Source organism: Phyllobates terribilis, unplaced genomic scaffold, assembly GCF_046119375.1.
Source record: "Phyllobates terribilis strain yellow unplaced genomic scaffold, ASM4611937v1 Scaffold_11__3_contigs__length_659146591, whole genome shotgun sequence".
Taxonomy (NCBI): Eukaryota; Metazoa; Chordata; class Amphibia; order Anura; family Dendrobatidae; genus Phyllobates; species Phyllobates terribilis.
This window is the reverse complement of record NW_027362771.1, coordinates 145,684,976-145,696,642: the sequence shown is the minus strand read 5'-3', so window position 1 is coordinate 145,696,642 and position 11,667 is coordinate 145,684,976. Positions and strand designations below refer to the sequence as shown.

Here is an 11,667-nt window from a genome sequence, read left to right as displayed (position 1 = left end):
AATCAAAGAGGATGCATTGCAGGCGGAGCATGATGAGATGGAGCAAGGAACCATACAGGGTGATTACCCGCATCTCATCCAAACGTGGATTGGGTGACAATGAGGAAGAGGAGGAGGAGGAAGAACAGGAGCTAGTTTCATGAGCTATAGATGGTACTACCTGCACAACTGTCATACCGTCTGTTCAGCATGGATGACCAGAGGACAGAGAGGAGGAGGAGGAGGAGAGTATGGTCAGTCATCCTCTTGGTGAGAACACGGAAGTCTTGCCTGTTAGCAGTCTGGCACGCATGGCTGAGTTTATGTTACGCTGCCTTTACCATGACCCTCGCGTTCTCAAAATTTTGGGTGACAGTCATTACTGGTTGGTGACACTTCTAGACCCATTCTACAAGGAGAACTTTTTATCTCTTATTCCTGAAGCGGACAAGTTTACAAAAATGGGGCAGTACCAGAAGGCCCTTGTTGCGGAACTAGTAAAAAAATTCCTATCTGAAAACGCTGGCGGCAGAGGTCACAGTTCGTTGGACAACCAAGGAGTACAGGCGAGAGATACACAAATGCAATCCAGCAGAGGCAGGGAAACACTGTCAAAGTTCTGGGACAGTTTTCTCAGACCCTCCCATCGCACAGGCCCTGAGGTGCGGGGTACTCTCACAAGGAGTGCAAAGTTTGGAAAGATGCTGACAGAGTACCTTGCCGACCGTACCAACGTCCTCTGTGATTCCTCTGTGCCTTTTAATTATTGAGTATCCAAGCTGGATACGTGGAATGAACTGACTCTCTACGCCTTGGAGGTCCTGGGCTGCCCCGCTGCTAGTGTTTTATCAGAGCGAGTTTTTAGTGCCGCTGGTGGAATTATAACTGATAAGCGCATCCACCTGTCAACTGAAAATGCTGACAGGATGACTCTTATAAAACTGAACAAGGGCTGGATTGGGCCAGACTTCTCAACTCTACCGAATGATAGCAGCGTAACATAAACTCAAATCCAGGGTCTTTTTTTGGGACTTATTCCCATGCACCTCTTCACACCCACACATGGGTATACGATTCCTGATTTTGACTATTTGCTCTTGTCCTCCTCCTTCTCCTCATCCTCCTCCACCACCATATCACCAGGGTGACCGTGGTCCGTGATGCAACACCAACATAATTTTTTAAAGGGTGTTTATGATGCCCATAAAAAAAAAATTATACAGTATGATCATGTATACCCCCCAAGGGTAAATGTTTGTCAGCCCATACACTTAGTGCATGGGCATTACAAATATAGGACACCTGCTCCTTTCTAATGGGAACATTTTTTTATGAGGCCCTCTAAGTCTCCTCCAAGGGGCATTGGAGTGCCTCCCAATTATTGCCAGCCCTTGCATTCACTGCATAGGCCAACACTATGGGAGACTCTCTCCTTTCTAATGAGAATATGTCATTACTGTGGCCCTGCTCTATGTGTCTTTAAATTCTTAGTGGGGTTTTTCTTAAATTTGGTCAGCCGTTGGACTCACTGCATACCCTATAACTGTACAGCAGACCCTCTCCTTTCTAATGGGAACATGTCGTACTTGTTACTGTGGCCCTGCTCTATGTGTCTTTAAATTCTTAGTGGGGTATTTCCTAAAATTGGTCCGCCGTTGGACTCACTGCATACCCTATAAATGTATAGCAGACTCTCTCCTTTCTAATGGGAATTTGTCATTACTGTGGCCCTGCTCTATGTGTCTTTAAATTCTTACTGGGGTTTTTCCTAAAATTGGTCAGCCGTTGGACTCACTGCGTACCCTTTAACTGTATAGCAGACCCTATCCTTTCTAATGGGAATATGTCTTACTTGTTACTGTGGCCCTGCTCTATGCATCTTTAAATTTTTAATGGCGTTTTTCCTATAATTGCCCAGCCGTTGGACTCACTGCATACCCTATAACTGTATAGCAGACTCTCTCCTTTCTAATGGGAATTTGTCGTTACTGTGGCCCTGCTCTTTGTGTCTTTAAATTCTTAGTGGGGTTTTTCCTAAATTTGGTCAGTCGTTGGACTCACTGCATACCCTATAACTGTATAGCAGACCCTCTCCTTTCTAATGGGAACATGTCGTACTTGTTACTGTGGCCCTGCTTTAAGAGTCTTTAAATTCTTAGTGGGGTTTTTCCCAAATTTTGGCAGCCCTTGCAGTCACAGCATGGGCATTACCACTATAGGAGACCTGCTCCTTTATAATGGGAACATTTTTTTTACTGAGACCGTCCTCTATGTCTCTTCAAAGGGGTATTGCGTTGCATCCAAATTTTTGGCAGCCCTTGCAGTCACTTCATACGCAATAACAGTATAGGAGACCCACTTGTGAATGATGGGAACAACAAAGCATAGCCGGCTGATGGCTCTCTAACAATAGTGAGGGCCATCTGATGGCCCTATGAAAATAGGCTTTATGACTTTCAGAGTCCCTCCATCATAAATAAAACAGGATGTGTCTGATGATGTGTCACACACCACATTGCCAGATAAAGTTGTAAAATGTTAAAACGACATTTCCCGTTGAATGCATTTGTCTTAAAAAATAACGTAAAAAAAAACAAAACAGTAGGATCTTTCTTTAGTATAAAAAACAACGTCACCAATTTAACCTCAATGTAATCACATTGTTCAGCTCCTGCACATCCTCCTCCATCTCCGAAATGACCACATCAGTCACCACCTGACAGCACTGTCTTGGCCAAGCGGCAACAGGCTGTGCTGAAGATAACATGCTTAATGCTTAGGTGACAAACCGCCCAGCGCTGCAGAGTTGTTGAAAGCTGTAACACAGCAGGTAGCACTCCTTGCTCCGTGCTGTTGATCTTCTAGGTGGGTGAGCTGATTTTTTCCTTTCTTTTTCTGCCATATGCCATGTGCTATCGTGCTCTCCACTATAGGACATATATCCATTATTGAATATAATCATTCATTTTTTCTGTGGCTATATATACATATTTTTCCATTGTTTTTGATTATTACTGGAAACTTTACGACAAATAAATTCCTTTGGGTCTTAAAATGTCACTATCCTTGGAAATGGAAAATGGAGATTATTGCAAGCCAGATTTTCCATATGATGAAGACCACACAAAAAGACGCAGTAAAGCGGCGTCTATATTCAGTCTGAACTCATCTCAACCTGCAGAAGCAGGACAAGAGTTACACCCACACCTGAAAGCATTAGAGAATCTTCTCATTAAAGAGACAAAACTATGGTGGGATAGTATTACTCTGCAATCCTACGTGGAAAAAAACATGATACCACGTGGATTGCACATTAGAAAACTTGCTACACATGTATTTAATGATGAGTTTAGTATGAAGTGGTTTGATATTTTGGACAATTGTTCTTTTCAATTGATGAAGTTATTAATAACTTTTGAGGAACAACAGTTATCATCTACTAAACTGGAAATTTTAAAAATTAAATCACTCATTAATACACTTCCAATGGATAAAACATATGATGATTGGAATGCCTCTATTAAACAAAGAATTATTCGTTTGGAAAATGATATTATTGCAATGAAAAAGAACAAGTTTGATAGAGACACACAGGCCTATGCTAATAAAGAAGTTTATTTGTGGAAACGGAAAATGAGACATTTTTTTCAAAGACCCATACTCAGACAGGGAGGCACGCCAAATAATAACACAAAAAGCACCTATAGGCATTTTGGCAAAAAAGTCAGTTTTTTTGGAATCAGTTTCATCCTGGGATAATTCAGAAGCCACCACCTCAGATGATCTTTCAGACTCCTCAACTGATTTTTTTAGTGCAACAAGACGCAATACTGCATACAATAAAAGTTCTATGGGTGTGAACATGCCCAATACTACTATAACGTCAAAAACCGGAAGAGGAGGAAACGAGGGGGCAGAAAACACAAAAGAACAAACTCATACCCGCTGAGATACAAGAAGAAATACAATGCCCACTAATCAACTTATCAAGTTATATATTGTCCAAATCCCAATTTTCTGTTTTATCCAAGGGACTGTCTTTTTCCCCTTCTAATGAATTTGATATATATAAAACCATGATGGATGTTAGTAAATTTGCAAGAGCACTGACTTTACGTTGTCATTTTTTTGAAGAACCAACTGATCTAATGAGTACAGACCAGAACCAGGGACAATTTAATTTGAGGACTTCAGAAATCCCGAACATAGGGACCTATGAAGAACAAAAATCCCTTTTTGATCTACAATTATTACAGTCGGAGAATGTACAGGATTGCACCAATTTGAATCATAAATATACCATCAAGAATCCTTACTACTATCCACTTCAATCAAGACCGGCCATTCTAGATGACTTTCAGGAAGCTGTTGAACGGGACTTGCATTCTCTAAAACAATCTCTAAAATATAAATGGAGACTGGCTTCCAATTTGACTAAATTGGAAAGAGATGCTATCATGGATATCAAAAATAATAACGATCTCATAGTGAGACCAGCAGATAAAGGAGGAGCAGTGGTACTCCTAGATGGAGGCCTATATGAGAAAATGAATCTAGATATGTTACAGGACAGCAATACCTATGAAGCACTACCAAATGACCCTACATTTAAATTTAAAAAAGAATTAGAAAATGTATTAGCCTATGGTATACAATTGGGAGTTATCACTGATAAATTAGCAGAGGATCTTTTGGTAAAATGTCCTATTACTCCCATATATCATTCCCTTCCTAAAATACATAAAGGGATTTTTCCCCCACCTTTCCGCCCAATAGTGGCAGGTATTGGTAGCTTAAATGAAAAACTCAGCATGTGGGTCGATATATTTCTACAACCTCTAGTCAAACAATTACCTGGTTACATTAAAGATACTAAACATCTTATAGCATCTCTTGATAATACTGAATGGGGGAATTCATCCCTTTGGCTCTCATGTGATGTTGTAGGTCTTTATCCGTGTATACCACACACACTAATGATCTCCATATTATCATACCATCTCCATACTTATAGCACTTATAGTGAAGATTTACAACATTTTTTAGTGCTCTCAGTTGAATATTTACTCAGCCACAACTATTTTTCCTTCAACAAAAATTTTTTCTACAGAAATGCGGAGCTTCAATGGGGGCGGGTTTCTCTCCCTCTATAGCCAACATTTTTATGGTCTTTTGGGAAAAACAGTATATTTTTTCTGACTCTGGTCCTTTCTCCTCCCATATCAGGTGGTATGGTCGCTACATAGACGACCTGCTCCTGATATGGGACGGGACAAGGTCAGAGGCGAATGAATTTTTTAAATTAATTTCTGATAATTCCATGAATCTTAAATTCACCCATAATATACAATCTAATTCGATTGATTTTTTTAGATATTACTTTGACTCTGACTGATCACACTGTAACTATCACACCCTGTAGAAAAAGTTTATCAAGAAATTCTACCTTACTGGCTTCCTCTTGCCATAATAAAAAGACTATAATTAATATACCAGTAGGAGAATTAATACGAACAAAAAGGAACACTAGTAACCCACGACAATATGAGATTGAAGCAAAAAAAGTCCTAGATAGACTATCAGCTAGACATTACCCCAAATGGACTTTAAAAAGAGCATACAATATAGTTAGCTCTAAAAACAGGAGTGATATGATTGGACCTAAATTCAGCAATCACCCTTCAGATGGTGTGAATGGATCCAACCAGGTCACCTTTGACTCTCAGTATAGCCCCCAATTTTCTATGATCAAAAATATTATCAACAAATATCTTCCTATGCTTTCTACAGATCCCAAATTGAGAGAAGTACTACTAACACCAGTTAGGTTCACAGCTCATAAGGCACCCACTTTGGGTGATCTATTATCTCCTAGTCTTTTTCTCAAATAAGATCCTTCTAATTCTAGTACCTGGTTACACACAACTGGTTTTTATAAATGTGGTCACTCCATTTGCACTTGCTGCAGCCATGTTAAAAATGCAGCAACTTTTACATCTTTTTCTACCAATATAAAATATAACATAAAAAATTTTATTAATTGTAATACTACTTATGTTATATATATTATTTCATGTAGTGCGTGCTGTCTCCAATACGTGGGATGTACGTGTACTACCTTGAAAAAACGCATCAGACGGCATTTATCAGATGTACATAATAAATTAAGTATCAGGTGTTCTGCAGCATCAAGACATTTTTCGTTATGCCATAATGGAGATACTTCAACATTTATAGTAACGGGCATAGAAAAAGTTTTGAAACCTCATAGAGGGGGTGATCATAGGAGAAAACTCCTTAATATAGAAAGTTGGTGGATTTATACTTTAAATACACGTGTACCAGCGAGTTTAAATATCAGACATGATTTGATGTACCATTATGAGTGATTATTTATGGATTATTATTATGTTTATGTTCCCTTTCTTCTCTTGGATTATTCACATTTATATGCATTGTTTCTATGCTATACGATTTTAATATGGTATGTGTGTTTAAAATTCTGATTAACCTAGCTCTGAACAGGTGCATAGCAGAACATGACATATAAATACCACTTCCTTGCTGTTTTTTTGCTATGCAATGATTAAGAACTTTTAGTTCGAAACGAGTTTGCTGTTCTTCTTCAAGGTGGACTTTTAATATTTTTTGTATGACCCAATAAAAAGTGGATTTTAGAAGATTTGTTCAGCCGGATCTTCCTGGTTCCTCATTGTTCGTCTGGTAGCACTCCTGGCTCCGTGCTGTTGATCTTCTAGGTGGGGGAGCTGATTATTTCCTTTCTTTTTCTGTAAAGCAGACTCTCTCCTTTCTAATGGGATTTTGTCTTTACTGTGGCCCTGCTCTATGTGTCTTTAAATTCTTAGTGGGGTTTTTCCTAGAATTGGTCAGCTGTTGGACTCACTGCATACCCTATAACTGTATAGTTGACTCTCTCCTTTCTAATGGGAATTTGTCATTACTGTGGCCCTGCTCTATGTGTCTTTAAATTCTTAGTGGGCTTGTCTATTGCAATCCCCATTAGGAAATGAGCTCCATTATTGACAGTGCTATCCAGTGTACATCTTGCCACATGTATGCAATCCTTGAACAGCCGGTCGGGGTTGCTTACTGCTGCGCGAGATGTGTGCATGTTGTGCGTTTGGAAGCCCAGATACTGGATCTAAATGAGCAGCTGGCAACACTGATGTAGAAAAGGCAAGAAAGCTTGTAAAAGAACTTCAACATGACGTTTCAAGGATGGAGCGAGACTGCCGTCTACTGGCCAGATACAGTCAAGCGGAACCAAAATATGCAAGGAAAGTTGCAGGGAGGGCAGGTTCAGACGCTGGACCCGATCAGGTGACTTCCAGGAAGGAGTTCCGGGAGATAAGAGGCCAGCGCGCCAAACCTGAGGGGTATTTGGCGCCAAGCAGCAGAAAGGAGCAGACGTGCTCCCTGTGACGCGCCCCTGGGCCTTCTGTGTCGTGCGGCATCGCGCGCACGGGGGCTTACCCGGAGCCGGATCAGATGGGGGTAGTAGTCTCGTGGCGGTGACCCGGTCCGTGCCCAGGGAGTCAAACTAAGCGGCGAGTCTATTAGCAGTAGATGTTAGAATGTGTGTCGACTACGCCACCCGTTGATTTGCGGTCACAAGGCCGCCGCTGCAAAACAGTCCGCTGAGGCCGGTGGTATGGGTGCAGCAGGGATGGTATAACCCCCAACGGGAGGGGTATGGCCTCAGGGCAGCAGGAGTAGATGATGGAGGTTGTGATGGTGCGGTAAGGAGGCACAGAGACGTGGGATGCAGTTTCAGGGTTTTTACTCACTGATGTTGCTTTAGTCACTCTGGCCTTGAGTGACCACCCGAGCCGTGCTGCGTCCACCAGGTGCGGGGCTCGGCTAACCCCCAGGCAGTTCCGGAGCGTGGTCCTGAGCTCCCCTCTCTCTCTCTTTCTGCTGGCCGTCCCCACCAGGGATCCACCTTTGTCCGGTTCCCTTGGGCCTTCTGATGGCAAAACCTTCTCTGGCTTTCCTGACCCTACTCTTGGTGTACCTTCCTGGTGGATGTGGTGAGGGTCGTGGCAAAGCTTGCCCACGACCTCCGGTTCCTGGCTAAGGGTTACTTTTGCCTCCGCCAGCTTGGGATCCGGTGCCCTTTTCTGCCAACCCTTCACCCTTTTTGGTCTGATTCTGGGATCTTAGGGTTCCCTCTGGCTCTGCCTCCCTGGGTCCTTCTTCCTCCTCTTTCTTCATGCTTGGCCCTGGAGCTGGGCCCAGCCGGAGCCACAGCTCCCTGTCAGCCCTCCTGGCTGAGCTCCTCTGCTCTGCTTCTCCTCAGGCTGAACTTGACTAAAAAGACCCTGTCTCTAGATGGTGCCCACCTTATATACTCCCTCTATGTGTGAGCCCAGGTGACCAGCACCCAATGGGCTCCTAGCTTTACCCAGAGTACTCCCCCTATCTGCCCCTACACTACTGGGATGTTCCACCCCCCCTCCCACTCCAGCCAGGGACAGACGCTGTCGTACCTGCACATTTAACTGGTGGGAGTACCGTAGTTCTGTCCCCCGGAAATGGGATGTATGTAGTGCATGCAGCCTACTGAGCTCAGTCCCACACTCCATCCTTACCCGGTAGTGGAATACCACACCTCTGGAGTGAGGTGCAATACCCCTGTAGCAGCCGAGTCCTCAGGGTGCTACATTCCCCCCTGGTAAATCACAGCACGTCCTCGGGCTGTAAAAGAGCAAAACATGCAAACATACAAAATTTTTTCAAAACATACACGAATATATAAAACATTATAAACATAATCAGCAACATAACATTACGGGTAACTTCTTATATTATAAGACTTTTTGATATTAAACTCTTCTTATAAAATGTTCTTGTTCTTCTGGCCACTGTGCACTTGTGACCAGGTAAAAGTGCAACAGTCACTTGAAGAAAAACAGTTCTTCTATAAAACCAGTAGGGGGCGCTTTAGGAAGCGCAACTATTTACAAGGGGTATGGCCGCTCTCAGTCCTCGGCCAGTGGGGATAAGGGATGGCTGCTCACAGTCCTCAGCCTGTTAAGGGATAGGGACACACGGGTAACAGTTTGCTGGTCCCAACGGGGACTATACTTTACTTAGCAGCAGTACTTGTAACAGTTCTTGTACCCTTACGGGTAACTATGTACAGTTCCACTTTACCGTACTTCAGTAACGGCATCCTCCTGCTCCTTCTCGCGGGTGACCTTCAAACCCGTCCGGGTTCTCTTGTTCCTCCTCGCACTGTAGCTCTCTCTCGGTCAGTCGGTGTACATGGAGAGCATATGGACCTTTGGCACATTGATGCCGGGTGAAAGTGACCTCATCACCCAGGTACAGATCTCGTCCTCTGTGTCCCTCCGGCAGGTGGGACTCGACATCTCTGCGGGTCACGAAGACGTCGCCGGGGGTGCGGTGATCCCGGATGAAGCCCCATCCGTGCTGCAGTTGGAATTTGATTACAGTCCCGGTGGCACGGGGACCGTGGGCTGCACGGGGGTTGCGTCGGGTCCGGCTCTTCTGTTCTGCACTCTGCACTTGCAGCCGCTCCTCGCGGACCCGCCTCTCTCGCCGCTCCCGGTCGAAGACCTCCAGCTGTTGCCGGCAGCACTCTGCTCGCTGGGCTGCGGCCACCCGGGTCTCTTGGGTGAAGCCGATGAGGTTTTCCCCGGTGGGGTCCCATTCAAATTGGGCCTCCTCCAGCGGGAGCGGGACGATCTTGACAGGCGCCGGAGCCGGAATCAGGGGCTCATCCAGGGGCCTTTCCTTCCGGAGTCGGGGATGGTAGTACTCTGGTGGCCACTCAAAGGGCTGCCCATCCGGGCAAGTATGTTGGGCGAACAAGTCTTCACCCAGGGGTAGGACTTTGTGGGTTGAGGGCGCGGTGGTGGCAGCGGCGCCCGGGTTCACCAGGCCTTGCGACCAGGCTGGGGGCACCCTGAAGGTAAAGGGCACAGCGGGGACGGCGGCGCCCGGGGGTACTCGGCCCTGCGACCAGGCCGGTGGCGTCTCCTGCTTGGTCGCGCTCGGAGTTGAGGCGCGTGACGTCACAGGGGGCGTGGTCGCGGCTCCTGCTTGAGGCCTAGTCTGGAGCGGTGGCGGTGCAGCGACGGGCACGGTAGGGGAAATTTCGGGCTCTGCGACGGGGAGCTGGGGCAGGCTCGTGGTTTCTAGGCTTGGGGTAGTGACGTCCCCTTTACCTGCCTCCGTCTCTTCAGCTCCTTCCACGGCGTCGTCTCCGGCCTTCATTCCTCCCGCACCATCCTCAGAGGCGGTCAGACTCCTCGTCTCGGGTGGCGTGCTCCGCGGGCGGGTTCCAGCCTGCTGGGCCATCTCCCTGCTCCACGCAGTCAGCGTTTCTTGCTGCACCTGGGCCATCCTCCGTGCGAGGCCCTCCAGCGCGGTCTGTGCACGCTCCCAGTCTCGGGGGAGCTGTGCCAGGATCTCCACCAGGTCTTGTGGGGTGGTAGCTTGCAACAGGCTCCTGACCACAGGGTCGGTGCTGCCTGACTCTCCCTCCATCTCCGGGTACAGCTTCTCCAGACTCCTCCAGGCTGCACCCATCCTCTCTCTTTTGTTCTTGATCCGCCTACCTTGAGGGCGGTCCTGGGGCAACTTAGTGATTGTCAGTTCCAGGGGCAGACCCCCCACGCTGACGGACATCTCAATCATTGCAGTCTCTGCTGGTGGGGGCGGTCTTCGTTTTTGGCGCCATTCTTGGTCCTGGCCCACGATGGGAGGTGGCCTCTTGCCACCCTCTGGCACGCCCATAATGGCGTCCGCTCTGCCAGGGCGGGAAATCGTCTCAGATGGCGGGAACCGCTTCCCAATGGCGGGAAACTCTGTGGATGGCGGGAAAAGACTGCAGATGGCGGGCAACCGGCGGGAAACGACTCCGGACGACGTCCGATGGCGGGGACCCTCCGGAATTGGCGGGAGACTTCTTTTTACGGTACAGATAAACTTTTCTTCAGGCACGCAGTACCCTGTGGTTGCGGGCACGAGATCCTGCCGACTACGCCAAAGTTGACGCGCCCCTGGGCCTTCTGTGTCGTGCGGCATCGCACGCACGGGGGCTTACCCGGAGCCGGATCAGATGGGGGTAGTAGTCTCGTGGCGGTGACCCGGTCCGTGCCCAGGGAGTCAAACTAAGCGGCGAGTCTATTAGCAGTAGATGTTAGAATGTGTGTCGACTACGCCACCCGTTGATTTGCGGTCACAAGGCCGCCGCTGCAAAACAGTCCGCTGAGGCCGGTGGTATGGGTGCAGCAGGGATGGTATAACCCCCAACGGGAGGGGTATGGCCTCAGGGCAGCAGGAGTAGATGATGGAGGTTGTGATGGTGCGGTAAGGAGGCACAGAGACGTGGGATGCAGTTTCAGGGTTTTTACTCACTGATGTTGCTTTAGTCACTCTGGCCTTGAGTGACCACCCGAGCCGTGCTGCGTCCACCAGGTGCGGGGCTCGGCTAACCCCCAGGCAGTTCCGGAGCGTGGTCCTGAGCTCCCCTCTCTCTCTCTTTCTGCTGGCCGTCCCCACCAGGGATCCACCTTTGTCCGGTTCCCTTGGGCCTTCTGATGGCAAAACCTTCTCTGGCTTTCCTGACCCTACTCTTGGTGTACCTTCCTGGTGGATGTGGTGAGGGTCGTGGCAAAGCTTGCCCACGACCTCCGG

At 46.9% G+C, this 11,667-nt stretch overlaps 1 pseudogene; it reads left to right on the top strand.

Annotated features, from left to right (window-relative positions):
* Positions 1-4,058: 4,058 nt before the first annotated feature.
* LOC141167234 (uncharacterized) overlaps positions 4,059-11,667 on the top strand; it is a 91,970-nt pseudogene continuing 84,361 nt past the window's right edge.